This window comes from Equus caballus, chromosome 27, assembly GCF_041296265.1.
Source record: "Equus caballus isolate H_3958 breed thoroughbred chromosome 27, TB-T2T, whole genome shotgun sequence".
NCBI lineage: Eukaryota > Metazoa > Chordata > Mammalia > Perissodactyla > Equidae > Equus > Equus caballus.
In genome coordinates, this window is record NC_091710.1 from 54,994,850 (window position 1) to 55,012,274 (window position 17,425).

At 38.7% G+C, this 17,425-nt stretch overlaps 1 protein-coding gene across 2 annotated transcripts in view; it reads left to right on the top strand.

Moving 5' to 3' along the window:
• Nucleotides 1–17,425, top strand: part of CSMD1 (CUB and Sushi multiple domains 1) — a 1,833,881-nt gene that overhangs the window by 1,706,274 nt on the left and 110,182 nt on the right. The window lies entirely within an intron of this gene.

Sequence of the window (17,425 nt, forward strand, 5' to 3'; positions counted from 1 at the left end):
CGATTTTACATCAGTGCTAGATATTTTTATTACTAGGTCTGGAAAGAGATTCATGGGCACCTTCTGCAGACTCCCCCAGGACCCTGTGGTTCACAGGGCAGAGCCAGCACAATCCAGACACCCTCTCCCAGAACAAGACTCTTTCTAAGACACCATGATGACTTGAAATTAGCACTCAGACAACTCTGGACACGATTAACAAACGGGGATTCACTGCTCAACATCAGAGAGTTAAAAATGTGGCAGCCGGGATACATTTTATGGGTTTCAGAGAGCGTCAGTTCTCTTTCTCCCTTTGTTTGACCTTTTAAATGATTTCTCTTGGAAAGTCTGTGTTGGTTTTTATCCTCCTCCATAAAGCCAGGCATATCTTCTGTCCTTCAGGCTTCATTTCCTGCCGCAGAGCAAGAAACTCTGCCAAACAGCTGTATCCATTATCAATACAGTGATCTTATTCGTCTCGAAGAGAAGCCTGAATTAGAACCGAAATTTTGTGTATTATCTCAGAGATCCAGCTAAACAGGGTGCATCTCAGTGCACCCCTTTCGAGATCCCCGTGTTAAAGAGGAGCAGCGCCCAAGCAGCTACTCACTTTAGAGCTCCGACGCTCAGAGCCTTCTGTAGCCTGTAGCTGTGGCTTAGAGTTGCCGTGTCCTATGGTTTGTGCTTTCTTGCACTCTGCACGTGATGAAGAGTAGGGAAAATGATGTTTCTCACAAATTACGCAATTAAGCTTCTGTTCATAAAGTCACGACTTTAAGATAGACATACAGGTGCCTCCACTCTGCTAATAGATGATGCATTTGCTAACGTAAGGGATGTGGATGGAGCAAAAGGTGGGGGATGAGAGCGCCAGTTTGTGTAGCTCAGCTGCGAGTCAGGTGCTGACCTGGGTGTTTATGTACAAATCTCTGTAATCCAGACAGATGCTAGCGCTCGGAAGGGACAGTACCCAAGAAGCACCATGACTAAACATCTGAGATGGGATTTGGGCAAAGTCTTTAATTCTCCCAAATCTACATTGTTTCCTTATACCATGCTTGTCCCCCCTAAATATTATGTCTACCCCCGAAACGGCATCTTTCAGAAGGAAACTGATTTCTTTTTTTTAATTTAAAAAATAGCATCATTATCAAAATTTAGGAGGATAGGTTTGGTGACCTGACATAAATGAATTCATTGAGTTATTTTGTAAATCTTAAAAACTTTTACTTATGAGCATAAAATGCATAGATAAGTATAGCTCTTATCTTGATTTTTTCATACACATCTGTTTCTATGAAATGATCAAGCTCCTATGTGTCATAATTATGCAGTTTTTCTTGAAATTTAAATATAATGTTTTTTGAAATATCAAATCACAGGTTTGATATATAAGAGAATATGTGTATATGTGAAGATATATGTATACACATATGAATACAGGTTTTAGTCTTTATGGCAGCTATATTCTAATTTATGAGGTCATGAATCCAAATAAGCATATTGTAAACTGAGGTTTATCCCATTTGCTTCTGGTTTTATGAGATTTGAATTGAGTTATTGGATCTTGGAGATTTCATATTCAGGCTCCCCAAATGTAGCCACGGACGCTCTCATCCCCAACATTCACCAGCGATGTCACCCTGGACAGGCGATCTGATTTCACTGAGGTTTAGCTTCCTCATCTGTAAAGAGGAAGGCAAGTCCTCCCCCATCTGGCTGTTTGAAGGATTAAGTGAAAAAGTTGACATGAAATCTTTACCATAGTGCCCGGTCCTAACAGGCACCCAAGAGAAAAGGAACTCTCACAAGTGACATACATATTTTCATGGATGAGTGTTTTCAGTAAGTACTTGTTGACTTGCTTTCAAGCAGAAGATTTACAAATGTCTAATGAAAGTCAATAGTATTTAAGCGACTAAGCTGGTAAGAGGTTTCTCTTATGTCTCGCGATAATAAAAATGAGGCACCGGCAAACTAAAGGGCTACGTAGTAAATATTTTAGTTTTTGGGAGTCACATACAGTCTCTGTCACATATTCTTTGTTTTTTCATTTTTCACAATCCTTTTAAATTGTAAAAACCACTTTTAGCTGGTGAGCTATACAAAAACAGGCCACAGGCTGGTTTTGACCTCCAGGCTATAGTCTGCTGACCTCAGATCTAAGTAATGTGCCAGGATCAGACCATGATGCAGAGAATAATTCAGCCAATGCCAGTTATCTTCTATAGTTTGCAAATTATATCTCAAAGATTTTATGGAAGAGGTATAATTTTTGCTCCATCATCTGCTAAAATCCAGCATGCTTATTCAGTAAATTAAATAATGCATTTCCTCTGTTCGTGCCCAGCACACACTGTATATCACAAAGCTCCCTGCTTTCCGCCTGTGTCTGGAACATGGTAAATCATAAAAGCAATGGTGAGTGGAAATGTGCATAAAGGGTGATTTTGTGTAATAGCCAGAGTGATATGAAGCCCTTGACCTTCCTGGGCAGGAACTGTACAGAACGTGCCAAGTAATCATTTTTCATAACAAAATCCAGAGTCCTATTGATCTGAGTGGCTAATCGAGATCGACTGTATATCTTGCTTTGAAGGAAATCCCTACAATGTAGTTTTGTGCTTAACATTGAGAAATGAGCCTGACTTGGAGTATTCAAAATAGTTCCAAAAGCAAACAGAAGGACCACGTGGTTTCCTTGCACTCCTGGAGCAGCATAAGGGACGAGGAAGTGCCTTGGTGTGGGGAACAAAGAGTCAACACAGAACTTTCCACTCTGGCATGTGGAGCTTTGAAAATGATAGTTCCCAAATCAATAAAAGCCAAGGAGGAGTAAAGATAGTAAAATGCCCTGTATGTAGTTAAGATATTTAGCAACACTGAAGAATAAGTTACTGTCTTTCGTTAAAAAGCCTCGGCAGCAAGCTGTACCTGTGAAATTGACAGTTTGCAAATATCATTCCCCGGGCAGAAACAACAGCTGCAGGGAGTGAAAATGGGTGGCAAGGCCACCGGGCTGTGCTACGGGGGGAAATCTCGAGGGGTGCACAACCATGAGGTGCAGGCTCCTGGAGCAACGTGCTGTCCAAAATTCTTGAAGTAGAGATAGCTGAGAAATTGAAGAGAAGTAAATAGTTCAAGGAAGGGTTTGAGAAGTGCTGGAGAGCTGCAAAGTGTGATGGACAGGATGGGGCATCGCATCAAAGAGTTAGTGAAGTGCTCTGAGGCTTGGAGGCAGGCGTGGGGGAGTTCACACGGATATGAAAATGTCCATGTCGGCAGACGGGTGCCTTTGCGCTGTCATGTTCTCTGCCTGGAATGAATGTCCTCTGTCAGTATGTGGAATTGTTCATCACCTTTTAATTTCTCATCAATTCCCTGAGGCAGTCTACTCTCCGTCTCCAGGGGGACTCAGGTGCCCCTACCCTGGGTCCCACACCACCCTTGTGTGTGGCCATCTCAGCGCTCACTAGTTTGTCTGGTCCTTGTGTATCTGTTGATTTCTTCTCTAGACCAGTGGTTCTCAACTTTCAAAGTTTACAAGAACCATCTGGAGTACTTGTTAAAGAGATAGATCCCTGACTCTCCCCACCCCCCCCCCATCCCAAATCTTGATTCAGCGGGTCCCAAGGAGTCTACCGTTTTACAAGCACCCCAGGTGAAATTGGTGCAGGCATATAAGGAACAAGTGTTAAAAATCCCTGTCCTTAAAAGCAGAGGTTTTGTCTTATAATTGAATCCCTGATATTTTGCACAATGCCTGGACCATAATTGTTATTGATATGAATTTAGGAATAAATAAGCATAGCACCAAACTCACCAGTTGCCTTTCTTAATAAGATTTCTGACATAAATGGTGTTGTTGGGAAGAAACAGCTTGAAATTAAGCCACTGGTGATGTTATCCTCAACTTTCAAAAATAGCGATAACAGGAATAGCTTCCAGAAATCAGAACATCTCTGTGCATGGCGTAGACCATAGCATCATGTGATTTGGTGTGTGACACTGGACAGTGTGAAATTCAGGGGTATTCTGACAGCCATGTGATGTCATGGGCTGAATTGTGCCCCTCTGAAAAAAGGTATGTTGGAGTCTTAATCCCCAGCAGGGGATTCCTCAGAATGTGACTGTGTTTGGAGACAGGGCCCTTTACAGAAGTAACCTGGTTAAAATGGGAACATTACGGTGGGCCCTTAATCCAGTATGACTGTTGTCTGGCTAAGAAGAGGAAATTAGGACACAACAGGAAGGCCATGTGAAGACACAAGTTGAAGATAACCAGCTGCAAGGCAACGAGAGAGGCCTGGAACAGGTTCCTCCTCACGGCCCTCAGAAGGAATCAGCCCTGCCGACTCCTTGACATCCGACTTTTGGCCTCCAGAGCTGTGAGATCATACATTTCTGTTGTTCGAGCCCCCACGTGTGTGGTCCTCTCTTATGGCAGTCCAAGTAAACTCACACTTGTGGTCACTCTCTCCGTAAAATAGCCCACTCCTCTTCCTTCTTCCATCTCATAGCATGTCTAATACTGGCTCCTCCAACCCTCTAAGTTTTCCCAGTAACTGAATCCTGTGGACTCCACTCTCTGTCCGTTTTTAAAAATATATAAATTAATATAGAAACAATATAAATTTTGTATGCAATACAAAAATTAATATTTAATATAAAAATAGGAAGCAGCAGATTAAGAGAGGGATACACAGCTGCTCAGCAAGTGATGCTAACCCCTGTGATCGTGGGTGTGGAAGCCAAAGAACCTGGGGCCTTCACTACAAGTTCAGATTTTTGGCGTCATTTCTCTGCCACATCTGCCTTTCTGATCCCAATCAAAATTAGGATACTGTTAAAATGAGACCCGCGAATGAAACTTCTGAGGTTGTTCCAATCGTTTTTCAATTTGGGCTGAAAAATCCTTGGCACGCGCACATGTAATACCCATGCCAAGAAACGTTTCCTTCAAAAGTATTTTGCCTGTGACAAAGAAAGTTTGTTGACCACTTTCTAGTCCATATTAATGTGTTTTTCCTTAAAAGAACACATCCTTGGCATGTGAATTTATCCTGGGACTGATTTTGTAATGTTGAAGCTCGTCTTCGCTCTGCTTTTAGACAGTTATCATTAACTGTGGAAATCTCTGTTGTCCATTTCAGGGTAGGGTGTTTGTGGGTTAGTTTAATACATTCTTTGGCTTATATTTCCGATTTGGTCAGATTAATAGAGAACATTATTAAATTGAACTCTTCCACGTAAAAGCTTAGAAACAAACCCTTTCACCCCTAATTATAATAGTTCGGATTTGCACAGACAGACTCAGGGAGAATTGATCTTGGTTGTGCAGACATAGACTCGGGAAGAATTAATCTTAGAGGCCCTGGGATTTTGATTCTGTGCAGTTCACTTTTATTCATGAACCCTCTGTGGGGTACCATTGATTATTTTCTTTTAAAAATAATTTATAAGATCATTGGATGTAGAATGTATCATCTGGAGAATAGTTTGCTAGGCCTGTTTTTTGTTAACAGACCAGTAGAGTATACATGGCATTTCATTGCTGGATACTTGCAAATGTCATGTGGAGGAAAACAACAGGGACCAATTAAAAGGACAGCAGGCAGTCCTGATCGTGTGCATATGGCACACTATTTTAAGTTAAATGGTGCTTCCATAATCGGGCACATTTGACGGTCAAATTATAAATATATGAAATAACACACTGGCAACGAAGTTCATGGAGCAGAGTTCAGATGGATTGTCGACATTTAGGTTGTTTTGGTGTCATGTTTGTTTGTGCCTGCGTTGAAACTGACAGATGGTAGTGCACATGCACATTCATTTTCCAGGAAGATGTATTTGTTCAAAAAGGGAATGGCCATTGCATTGGTTTTTTTAAAAAAATTTTCTAAATTTAAATTATTAAGAAATAATACCATTTCAGGTTGAAGACTACTGTTGTGCATTAGGGGTGAGCTTTTATCTTTATAAAATTATGTTCGAAATACATTTTAATGATCCTTAAACAGGAAATTAAATACATACACACGTATATTTGTCTTTACGTGTCAATACTGCTTATCATCAATGGGACTCACAATGTGTGACAGGCTGCTCTGTAGTTTCCATGGTGTCAGGAGTGGGGATTTTCTGTTCCGAGTCCTGAAAGTCTGCGTCTATAAGGTTCTTATGGTTTCTCTGAAAAGCAAGTAAGCATTATGTAAGGGAGCAAAGTGAGAGATTTTTGAAACCCATGGAATCAAAAATATTGAAAACTTGAACAAATCAGCTAAAAAGATTTTCACATTTGTAGAATGGACGAGGCAGCAGAAGGGCATGGGGTGACCCACGTGCAGCCTGTCTGAGTCTCCATGCAAGCAATTTTGCAAATCGTGAAAAGTTGGAGATGTGAGTGACACAAAGCCATGAGATTTTCCTTCTCGATAGAAATAGAGGAGAAAAGGGAAATCACAGACTATTTTATGTTATTTATTGCAGTGAAAAGAGTCATTGGGATGTAATACAAGGAGCATAAACTTCAGAGTTAAGCTTTGGGATTGGAGGCTGGCTGGCTTGACCCCTTACTAAGTGACCTTTGAGTAAATCACATAATATTTCTGGACATCAGCATCCCCACTTGCAATGAAGATAATAAAATTCATGTGAATTGTTAGAGGGAGGATTCAACAAGATGATTTAGGTAATCACAGTGCATGGAACAAAGGAGAAAAACTAAAACTAAAGATAAAAATATTGTTAAACATTAACATTTAATAGAAGGTTATAATTATTAAAACAGTACGTTTATTATAGTATATTTTTATATGATATATATTTAGTGAAGTAATATAGTGTTAATGTATTATGATATAATATTGACTGAAGAATGTTGATTAATATTATTATATTAATATTATAGTAAAGAGGATGTGAACTAATCTTATATTATTATATAATAAATATGTATAAGTACTTATATTATTATATTGCTAATTATATACTTATACTGTAGTATAATATTACTAAGTATATTGCATATATATACACTATATACATAACTATAGTATATATATATTTATAAACGGAGATGAGGATGGTTGAACTGGTTTTAAATTTGGTGTAGTAAGATTTAAATTTTGATTCTCAATTTATTCTTAAATATCTGTGTGAACCTGTAGAAAAGTCATTCAATGTCTCTGGGCCTTGATTCCTCACCTCCAAATGGGAATTGCTTCCATGACCTACATCATCTCCTTCAACTTAAAGATCAGTGAGCCTAGCAGCAAGCTCTTTTGGCCTATTATTGATGACTAGGCTTGGAATGAGAAGGGCAATGAACTAAAAAAATGGGGATTTTGGGGGCAAAGGGGCGGAGAAAATTGGGCAGCAATTTGAAAGTGGTAGAAAAACTTGGAGATAGAGAAAGACTATGATGGTGTCTGCCTTCTTCCATGTGTGTGAGAGGGGAAAGTCATGTTGCTGTCCACCTTGTTTACTGATGATGAGTCGAGACACACATGTCAAGAGAAAGACATAATCGTTCATTCATTGGAGTCATTTTATTGAGCTCCTGTTCTGTGCCAGACACCAGGCTTAACACTGGACCCATGGTGAGCGAGAGAGATGTGGTTGAAGGAAATTGGGTACATCAGTCAACCGCTGGAAAACTTTGTGGACTTTTGGTATATACCTCTTTGTTAACAACTTAGTTACACCCTCAACCTGTCCTGAGTAGACTCTCCTACTGAGGCTGACCACAGAAATTGAAAGTAATAATTTCACCTCAACGATTAATGACTGACTCTTCATTCCATGCATTTGTGAAGCCAGGGGAATTTGGGGGAAACAAGTTTAAACTAGAGTTTCCAGTTGTCTGGGCAGCTCAGTTTTCTGTTCTCTCTGGAGCTTCCATTACCATGTAATTATTAGAGTTGGTAATATCTGCCCATTTATCCCTGAAACAGACGTCAAAGGACTTTGCTGGAATTATGATGAGATTTCCCTCCATATGCAAGCTATAGAACCATTTGACAGAGATCATTGTGCCCTGTTTTTGAAAAAATGGTGATTATTGTTTTACTAAAACTATTACTCTCTTGGGTGTTTTTATTTGAACTTCTCCAGAAATTAGGACACAAGAACCTGAGAGCGCCCTGACTGGTCAAAGCTTAGGGTGCCCCCAGAGCCCGCTTGTTGAATGTAGATGTGTCATTTTTACCCCACCTACTTTTGGAATGAATTTGCAGTGGCTGCTTAGTTTGATCAAATACTGGAAAAGTCAGCAAAAACTGAATTCTAATTTTAGTTTTGTCATAGATTCATTGCATCTTCTTATGTATCACCTCATTCTCCCTCTGACCAATGTTGAGCTTCAAATGAACCACAGATCTGAGATTTTCATGGAGTTGTTCATTTGAATATATTCAGATTTCAAATTTTAATTAATCGCTCGGTGTTAAGTATTGAAATGCTTCATTTCATTACTGGTTGTAGTAGTGAAGTTAATAAATATGAAGTGTAAGCACCAAGGCAATTGTGCGGGCAAGCTAGAAAAAAAGAGAAAAAGCCGGTTTTCTACAATCCAATGGACCTTTGCATAGACTATGGGCAATTTCAGTAATCAGCCTTCAAGAATATGGTTAGAAAGTCTGCATATTATTATTAAATTTTAATTTAACTTGCTGAGCAGTCATTTGCCAATATTCACATAGTTTATTTAGAGTGTGAAGAAAGAATTTGGCTATCTAGTGGGTGATAACCTCTAAAATTGTAGCAACCACAATCTTCATTCATTTTCTTTTATTATGAGTTCTCAAATTCAAATTTTATTATTTCTGCTACTCTCTACTCTTACCAATGGATCTAGTTTCTCAGCTTTTTTAATACTTCTGATTTATCAATGCATTTTAGTTCACTCCTAATTTTCCTTTCATATTTTGATACAACTCTTATGGTTACTTTGTAGGTTATCTATCTATCTACCTATCTATCTATCTATCTATCTATCTATCTGTCTATCTATCTATCTATCTTTATGTCTGCCCATCATCTGTCTGTCTATCATCATCTATCTATCTATCGATCGATCTGTCCATCTGTGATCTCTACATTTATCATCATCGATATGTCTAACAATCATCTTCCTATCATCTATCCATCTAATCTTTTTCCCTCTATCACTTCATCTATGTATCTATTTCTATATTTCTTTTTTTCTATTTAATGGTAGACAAATTTTTGCTTGGCTTATGAACTGAGAAATTCCAAGTCTGCTGCCTTTTTAGATGTCCCTGGGAAAATTCTTCTAGCCCTGACCACATGTATTGATTTACTTTCTGTTAAATAAAAGGCTAATGTGACTCACTGGAGAATAAAGCATGAGCAGACTCCTATAGTAACATTTTCCAGTATAAATACAATAGATTTTTGTTTTTAAGGTTTTTTTCCTCCCATTTTTACCCTTTTACATGATTTTACCTTGGGAATAAAAGAAAAGAAGAGGAAAAAAAGTTTCTGGTCCTTGATTATGAAACTAAGTCCCTAATTTGTCTTTCTGCCCACGTTATTGAGATTTTAAGTTGGCAGTTGCTTAAATTCATGTTGAGTATTTCTGAAGAACCATGATTCCATTTTCTAAATCAACCAATACAGCTTTTCTTGCAAAAAAGTATGGTGATATTTAATCGCCAACTGTGAGAAAACAAGGGTGGACATTTTCCATCTGAGCGCCCAGTTTTCTTAGTTCCGTCGCCATTGCTAACCTTCCGTATTTGGATCACAATCTTCTTTTCTGTGTTTTTGATTTTTTTAAAGAAAACGTAGCCAAAATTTCAAGTGAGCAGTTTTGAGAATTTGGTAGACCCACAATATTTATTTTGTTAAAAAATATTTAACAGTCCAGATTCATTACTAGGCAACTTGATCTCTCTCTGCCACTCTGTTTTTTCACTTGTGAAAGAAATAGGAGGAAAATTGACGGGTGTTGAATGATTACTGTGTAACAACACTAACATCCCCTATCTAAGTTTAGCCCAGTGGCCAGGCAATCATGTGAAATACTTTTTATTATCCTTATTCTGCAGGTAGGGAAACTACAGCTGAAATAGGTGAAGTGAATTGTCCATGTTCAGACCCAGCAGGTGCATCTGGTTGATAAGTTTTGCAGAGCATGATCTTGTCATCGTATTATCCCACTTACCAAGTTAGATAAAGATACACCCCAAAATGCAGATTCCCATGAAAATCCGCCGTAAATCAAGAGACTGTGGTCCGTCTGTGAGTTCCTATGACACAAGATTGAATGCTCATTAAGGTCGCTTCCGAACAAGAGAGCCTGAGCTCTGTGGGGCAGTGACAGCGAGGGGACCGGGTCAGAAGTGGCATGAAACACACGTAAATGTCGTTTTACTCCCCTCCAGCTTGCTTTCTGCAGGCGCTTGCTTTTCACTGAGTGAAACTTTGTTTTATAGTCCTAAGAAATGACTCTTTTCCTTTTAAACCTTTGCACCTGTGCCTTCCTGCGACTCTCTACAAGCAGATGGGTGGGAGTTGGTGACTTTTTACAGCCTGGCTGTCGCCATGGATTTGCCCTCAGTAAATGTTCCAGGTGGCTCCAGTTGCCAAGTCAGAACCTCTCATTGTCATTAGCATTTGGACACCAACCTGTGGGGTCACTTCCTTCCCACAGCTTTTGTGTTTGTTTCAAATTAATAAGTGCCTTTTTCCTTCCTCGGGCTATGATGTGCTAAATATTTTCAAGAGGTTTAGAGCAGCTTAAGAGACTTCTCAGCTGAATCTTGTTATCCTGCATTTTCCATTTCGGAACTGCCTGTTTTTTTTAAGTTGTCCATCTGTTGGCTTTAATGCCCGCGAATGCAAGTCATTACTTCCCTCTGTCTGCCCTCATTTTCAGAAGCACTCTCCTTTATCCCTCAAAACAAATGGAAGGATATTTCTGGGGCTGGAATACGCTCTTTTTAACGTGTCTGACGTCACACCTGTCCTCATAAAACGAATAAAGACAGTGTGATACGTTCGGTCCCGTTGGCCTGGAGGTGATTCCAGTAATTTACCTCCTCTCTTACTATTATTTCCTGTCCCACAGTGTTAATGGTGTATTGGATGCTGGCTCAGCATCCAGTGAGATGCTGCTTAGTATCCGATTATTCTAAGAATGTACTTGGGAAGTCAGAGAAGACAAGGGGAATAAAAGGAAAAAAACCCAGAAATATTACCATGAATGCTCAAATTCAATAGAGCCTGTATATTTTCAGAATCATATTTTGAAAATCTATTTCAAACCTAATTATTTATACATCTATTTATTTATTCCTTGTGATTGGACACTGGAAATAAAAAAATATGAATATAGTGACATGTGACGGGTGGGAGCTTGGAGACAATACGTGATCGTAACTGAAAGGCATATGTTGGCAGTTGCTATTCTGAGATCTGAGCCCTGACACGGCCTTTACTGGTTATAAGGATCCAGGCGATTTGCACAACGTTTCTAACACTCGCTTTCCTTAGTAGTTGTTTTAGTCAGGGTTCTCTAGAGGAACAGAACCAATAGGATGTATATAGATACACATAAAAGAGCAGATTCATTGTAGGAATTGGCTCACATGATTATGGAGGCTGAGGAGTCCCCATGATCTGCCATCTGGAAGCTGGAAACCCAGAAAAGCCAGTGACGTCATTCAGTCTGAGTCCAAAGGCCTGAGAACCAGGGAATCTGGCAGTGGGGATGGGGCAACGATGTAAGTCTAGGTCAGAATCCAAGGACCCAAGAACCAGGAGTGCCGATATCCGAGAGCAGGAGAAGATGGATGTCCCATCTCCAGCAAAGTGAGCCCGTTTGCCTTTTCGTTCTGTTCAGGTCCTCAGGATTGGATGATGCTGCCCACAGTGGGGAGGGTGTGCTTTACTCAGTCTACAGATTGAAACCCTAATCTCTTCTGGAGGCACCCTCCCAGACGCACCCAGAAATAATGTTTACCAGCTCCCTGGGCATCCCTTAGCCCATACAATTGACATGTAATATTAGCCTTCACAGTGGTAATAATAAAAAAAAAAATAATGGTATCTACTTCTTAGGGTGTTTTTGAGATTAAATGAGATAATGCAAGTAAAAAAAAAAATCACAATGGCAAGAATTTTGTATTTGACCAATGAATGCCAGATATTCTGTTGATAAAGGTCATAACGTTTGAAGATTTCTCAACAACTTCATTTAACTCCACCTCATCATTGTGCATACGACTTTCTGACCCTTGAACTCGGTGCGTTTGGTGTGTCTGGATCGATGCTGATTCTCCTGAGCCCACATCCAGGATGTGACTGAAAAGACACCGATGGCTGCTGGTGTAGCCAGTTCTGACTGCAGATCTCCCACTTTGAGTCCAATACTTCTGATTTCTGTTGATGGTGGCACAAGCGATCTGAGAGATTAACTATCACATGTTTCCTCTGTATCCGTGATGCAAGGGAAAAATATTCTCTCATATTTATTTAGTTTTCAGTTGGCCCCAATCTAAAGAATTAAAGAATGCTTTGCTTTATATTAAATCTGAGGGAAAATTATTTTTTCTCATGACAAAATAATAAAATTTACCATTTTCTTAAGGCCTAACATGTGCCAGATATTTGGCTATGTGCGTTATATCGGACATTCTGCCCAAGTTACCCTGCTGAGGACGTTTGATGATTCTCATTTTGCAGACGAGGAATCAAAAGCTCGCATAAATTAGGTAAATTTTCCATGTCGTAAGCAGTCCAATAACAAACTCAGGCTGACCTATGTCTGAATCCATGTTCTTTCAAACATTCCATCCTTTTTCCTATAGCTCTTTAAATAGGACTTGATACGAAATCATCACACAAAGCTTTAATTCACATTTACATGTGCACTTGTGATAATGTTTCCACACCAGTGCTCACATTGGGGCGAGAGGCATGAGGGAAGCTGTGGATCAGGGGGCAGAGGGTAGCTGGATCTGCTTTGTGGGCTGAAAATATGCCTTGAAACCTAATGATGCTCAACTTACACTCAAAGAATCTCCTGGACTTATTGCCTGAAATAAAAATTAATAGAGGGACTTCATTTTCTCCTTGTTATAATCACATTATGTTACATTTTTCAACATGCTGAAAATGTCAATGAAATTCCCTTTAGAAGTTATTGGCAATGCTGATACATTCTTGGTGATACAGAAATTTTTGAACTGTATTTTATCCCTTGTTAAATATTGTTTTAAATGTGAGTTTATTTATTCATTTTTGTATATCTCCTATATCACTACTTAAAATAACTTGTGTTTCTATAGAACAAATTGATGGAGACAGTTAAGATTAGATAACCCTTTGCTAATCAAACTCAAAATGTTTGTAAACCGACTTGCAACATTAATGCCTATGGGCAAGTGTTGTTTATTAGCTGGAATGGGTTTTCTTCTAATCTCTCAACAAAGATATGCAAGGTCCATTGATTCAATCCAGCAGTGTTTCTGCCTGTTGTGAGTCATGTGGAAAGTACTGAAGAATTCTCTGGGGTAGTTAGGTGTTTGTAACAAAGACACACTCCTGAGCCATAATGTATTCAAATTCCATTTTTACTGGTGGTCCTCATCAAGCCTGTCATGAAAAAGTGACCATATGTTTACATGAGTGATTATTGGGATGTCTGTAGCTTGAATATGCTGGCCAAGTAAAAAGTCAGTTTTACTCATAGGATCTGAGATAGTTCAAAAGTGAACCCTGGTACAAGATTATAGAAACCATTGACAGCTTTCCAGACATTTGATTACTTTAAAGTGATTTGTTAAACAAAATAATTTTATGCTGACCTTTAAAAATAAAATAAGGGAGCATGAGGAGTCAGAGAACCTGCCATTGCATACTTAGAGTGATACTACGCAAGTTCCTAAATGTGCCTGTAAGGGTTAGAGTCCCCGTGGACTTTCACCGATCGTATTCGTTTTGTGACGATTGGGGAAAACACGCTGTACAGCCATGTGGAGGGAAGGGAGTGGACAAGATGACAGACACATTTCTCTTGAAGGTGATGAGGAATCATTGGGTAGATTTTAGAGATGAGACTGTTGAGATCACCTGGATCAATGTCTTCAGTTTACAGATAAGAATTCTTATGCCAAGACAGAGTAACTGTTAAAATATTTGCTGAACTTAATGGACTTAGCAGAAATTAATAGCCACTGAAAAGATCACTATCTGTGTTCACATCGACTGTCCAGGCTTGCATCTCTGCGCAGAGCCTTTCGCTATAACACGGATGTTACTTTAGGTTTTATTTCCTAAGGAATCTTCTTCATGCATGAGAAAAGCATGACTGGCCAGTAATGCTAAGTACCTATTCTGTGCAGGAAGATAATGACTACAAATCATCAATTCACTCTGTGTTAATATCGACTGTGTAATTAAGGTCTTGCTCAAAAAGAGGGGAAGAGGAATTTTGTGTCTGTATACCTCAAGAATATTTTCCACTATTTGAAATAGAATTACATTATTGTCAAGAAAGACAAGGCAGCATTTATCACCTACTTAGTTTCGTTCTCCCACTAACTACCAGCATTCCTTTAAGTTGCTTAACTTCCATTATCTATAAAATGGAAATAATATTTTCTTGCCTTCCACAAATTATGTAATAATTTATAATTCAAACTAAATAATTAATAGGAAAAGAATTAAAATGCACGATATTATTTAAAATGTTTGCTTTCAATAAAACTTTAAAGTAGAACCTTAAGGTATGAATCCATAAAGATATTACTGTAGGAGAAATAAATTCCCCAGATATCTAAGGACATCTATTCTGCTTTCTTTAGAGGGTCCATATCTATAATGAGTTGATATGTTTTATTCTTCCAATAAATTAATACCATGGTACATATTTTGATAAATGATAAATTAGTAAATAAACCATGACAAGACTTTTCACAAGAAAAACTGAGTGAATGATAAGATTTTTTTATTTCTTAAAGTTGTATGTAGATTATAGGAGATTTTATTCGATTTGTCATCTCGGCCATGTAATCTCATGGCTGAACCAAGTATAGAAGGATTCAGAGAATACGTTATAGAAGGTTGCAGAAAATATCAGAAATACTTCTTACTCTATACTTACCTCTGTCCTTTCTTCTGAGTTCCAAATTCGTAGGACCAATTGTCTAACTGAAACATCTATTGTATCTCCAGATCTCAAAAAGACAACTCTTTTTTCCTCTAAATCTGCTTGTCCTGTAGTTTATCCTGTCTCAGAAAATGAGCCCTCAGTCCACCAGTTGCTCAATTCACTTCCCTCTCTTTCTTCCACCTGAAGTCCTACCTACAACGACCAAGTCCTGTTGATTCCAGCAACTGAGTATGTCTGGGGATCTGAGCTAGGATATTGGCAGAGGGAAATGAAAGGAAGAAAAAGAGTTTGAGGCAAATTTTCAAATAAACAGATGATGCTTGGCAACAAACCAAATTAGAGCAGTAGGAAGAAACAAGTGAATCAAAGAATTAAACTTAGTTTACAGAAGCAGAAAGTTTGTCAGGGCAGCTCGGATGAGGGGAAGGTGCCAACCCAGGACTTGCACAGATCTGGCTTGAGATGCGGGCAGTGCTCAACTGGAAATTCAATAGGCAGCTGGTGAGAACACGTGGTGGACTGAGTGGATATCAAGAGACGAGACCCAGAAGCCTAAGGTCATAGTCAAAGTCTCAAGAACCACTGAGCTTTTTGAAGGGAAAAAAATGGAAAAAAAAAAGTGAATCGTAAGATGTTGAAACTTGAGGGGCATCAGAAAGAAAAGGAGCCGTTGTAAGTTACAGAAAACAGTTGTTTGAGAGAAGAAGTAGGAAGCAATCAGAGAAGTGTTTTTAAATCTGCAGAGGCAAGAATGAATACTGTTTGTATGGTCTTAAATAAGCAAAGAAAAAATCCTAATAGGGTTCATATGATTAGAGGAACATAAACGCTGGAAATTCGAGTGACTCTTCCATTTATTTGTTTGAAACCAAAATGTTAAATCTCTCATGAGATATGTCCTAGAAATAAGCCAGCTTACTACTGACTTACTCTTTACTCTCTCCAATGAATAGGTAATGTGAAGTTGATTCTTATGGCTCATGTCTTTATTTATAAAAGTGATAAGTATAAATTATGTGTGTGTATGGACACATGCACATAAAATTAATATTTAGTCATTTATTCAGTGCCTGCCTTGTGTCAATACAGTGCTAATTGTTTTGTACACATTATTTCATTTAATTCTCGCAGTTACCTTTGAGGTGGGTGTTATTAACCTGAGAGGAACGAGACAACACTCCTTAAGTAACTTAACTAAGGTCAGGATGCTGGCAAAAGTCGGAAACAAGAACTAATTCAGATGTTTGATTTTGACGCCTGTGCTGTTGAACAGAGTTTAATTTTATCCTAAAAGTATATAGTATGTAGTCATTTGCCTAGGTTGCCGGGCAATATAATGCTGTGTTAGTAAAGATTTTTAAAAAAGTGCTCACTTTAGCTATACCTTGAGTAAGAAAATTCTCCAGATTTTGGAAGTTGCCTGCATTTAGCTAGTTGACATTTTAAAAAGTCATCTAAACAATATCTGCCCCATAGAAATCATGCAGAATTTCTGGAACGAATGAACTGATGAGTGAATACTAGATTGTAACAGAAAACTGCCTTCATCTTATAAGCCTAAATTTATAAGTGTATGAGAATTATTCCATCTATTCTTCATTGAATCAGAAGTGTTCTAATTCCATTTTCAGTAGATTGCCAACTTCTATTTTAAGCCTCGTCAGAGAGCCTGTTGTCAAGATACTCTAGGGGCTAAAACCTATAGCTCAAGGCCAAAAAAGATTCCCAGTTGTTGACCAGACAACATAAAGTGGGTCTTCTTAACTCCTTGGAATCAGGGTTCGCTTGTGAGATAAGCATCCAGATGTAACAGGAGTAGTTAAAAAGCTTTCCTGCTTTGGCCTCCTGGGTATGAATCTTTTTGAGGTAGGGTTTCCATGGGTGTTTGTAGAATGCCATCTTTCCCGTTTAAGCTGCCAGAGAAATGTCATTTCATTCGGTGCTCACCCCAAATGAGAATATAAGGAAGCTGGAACTGGGCACACGTCAGTGAGTGGAAGGGGAATTAAGGTTGTGAGAATGAACTAATGACTATTTGAGCGAAATGTCAGAGAAAACAGTGAGGAAACAAGCTCTTGGCAATACTCTGAGACCGCAATGGTAAAGGAGATTTATTGCATTCAGTAAATTATGAGGAACATTTTCTAAATAATTAGCAGTCTTCCCATTGATACATTGCCTCGACTGAACAGTGGCTTTGGAATGCCAAAGATTATTGATTATTTTAAATACTTTGTCCAAAGTGATGTCTTTATATCTATGTCTTTTGTTCTCCATCAGCAGCAAATTTTTATTGTG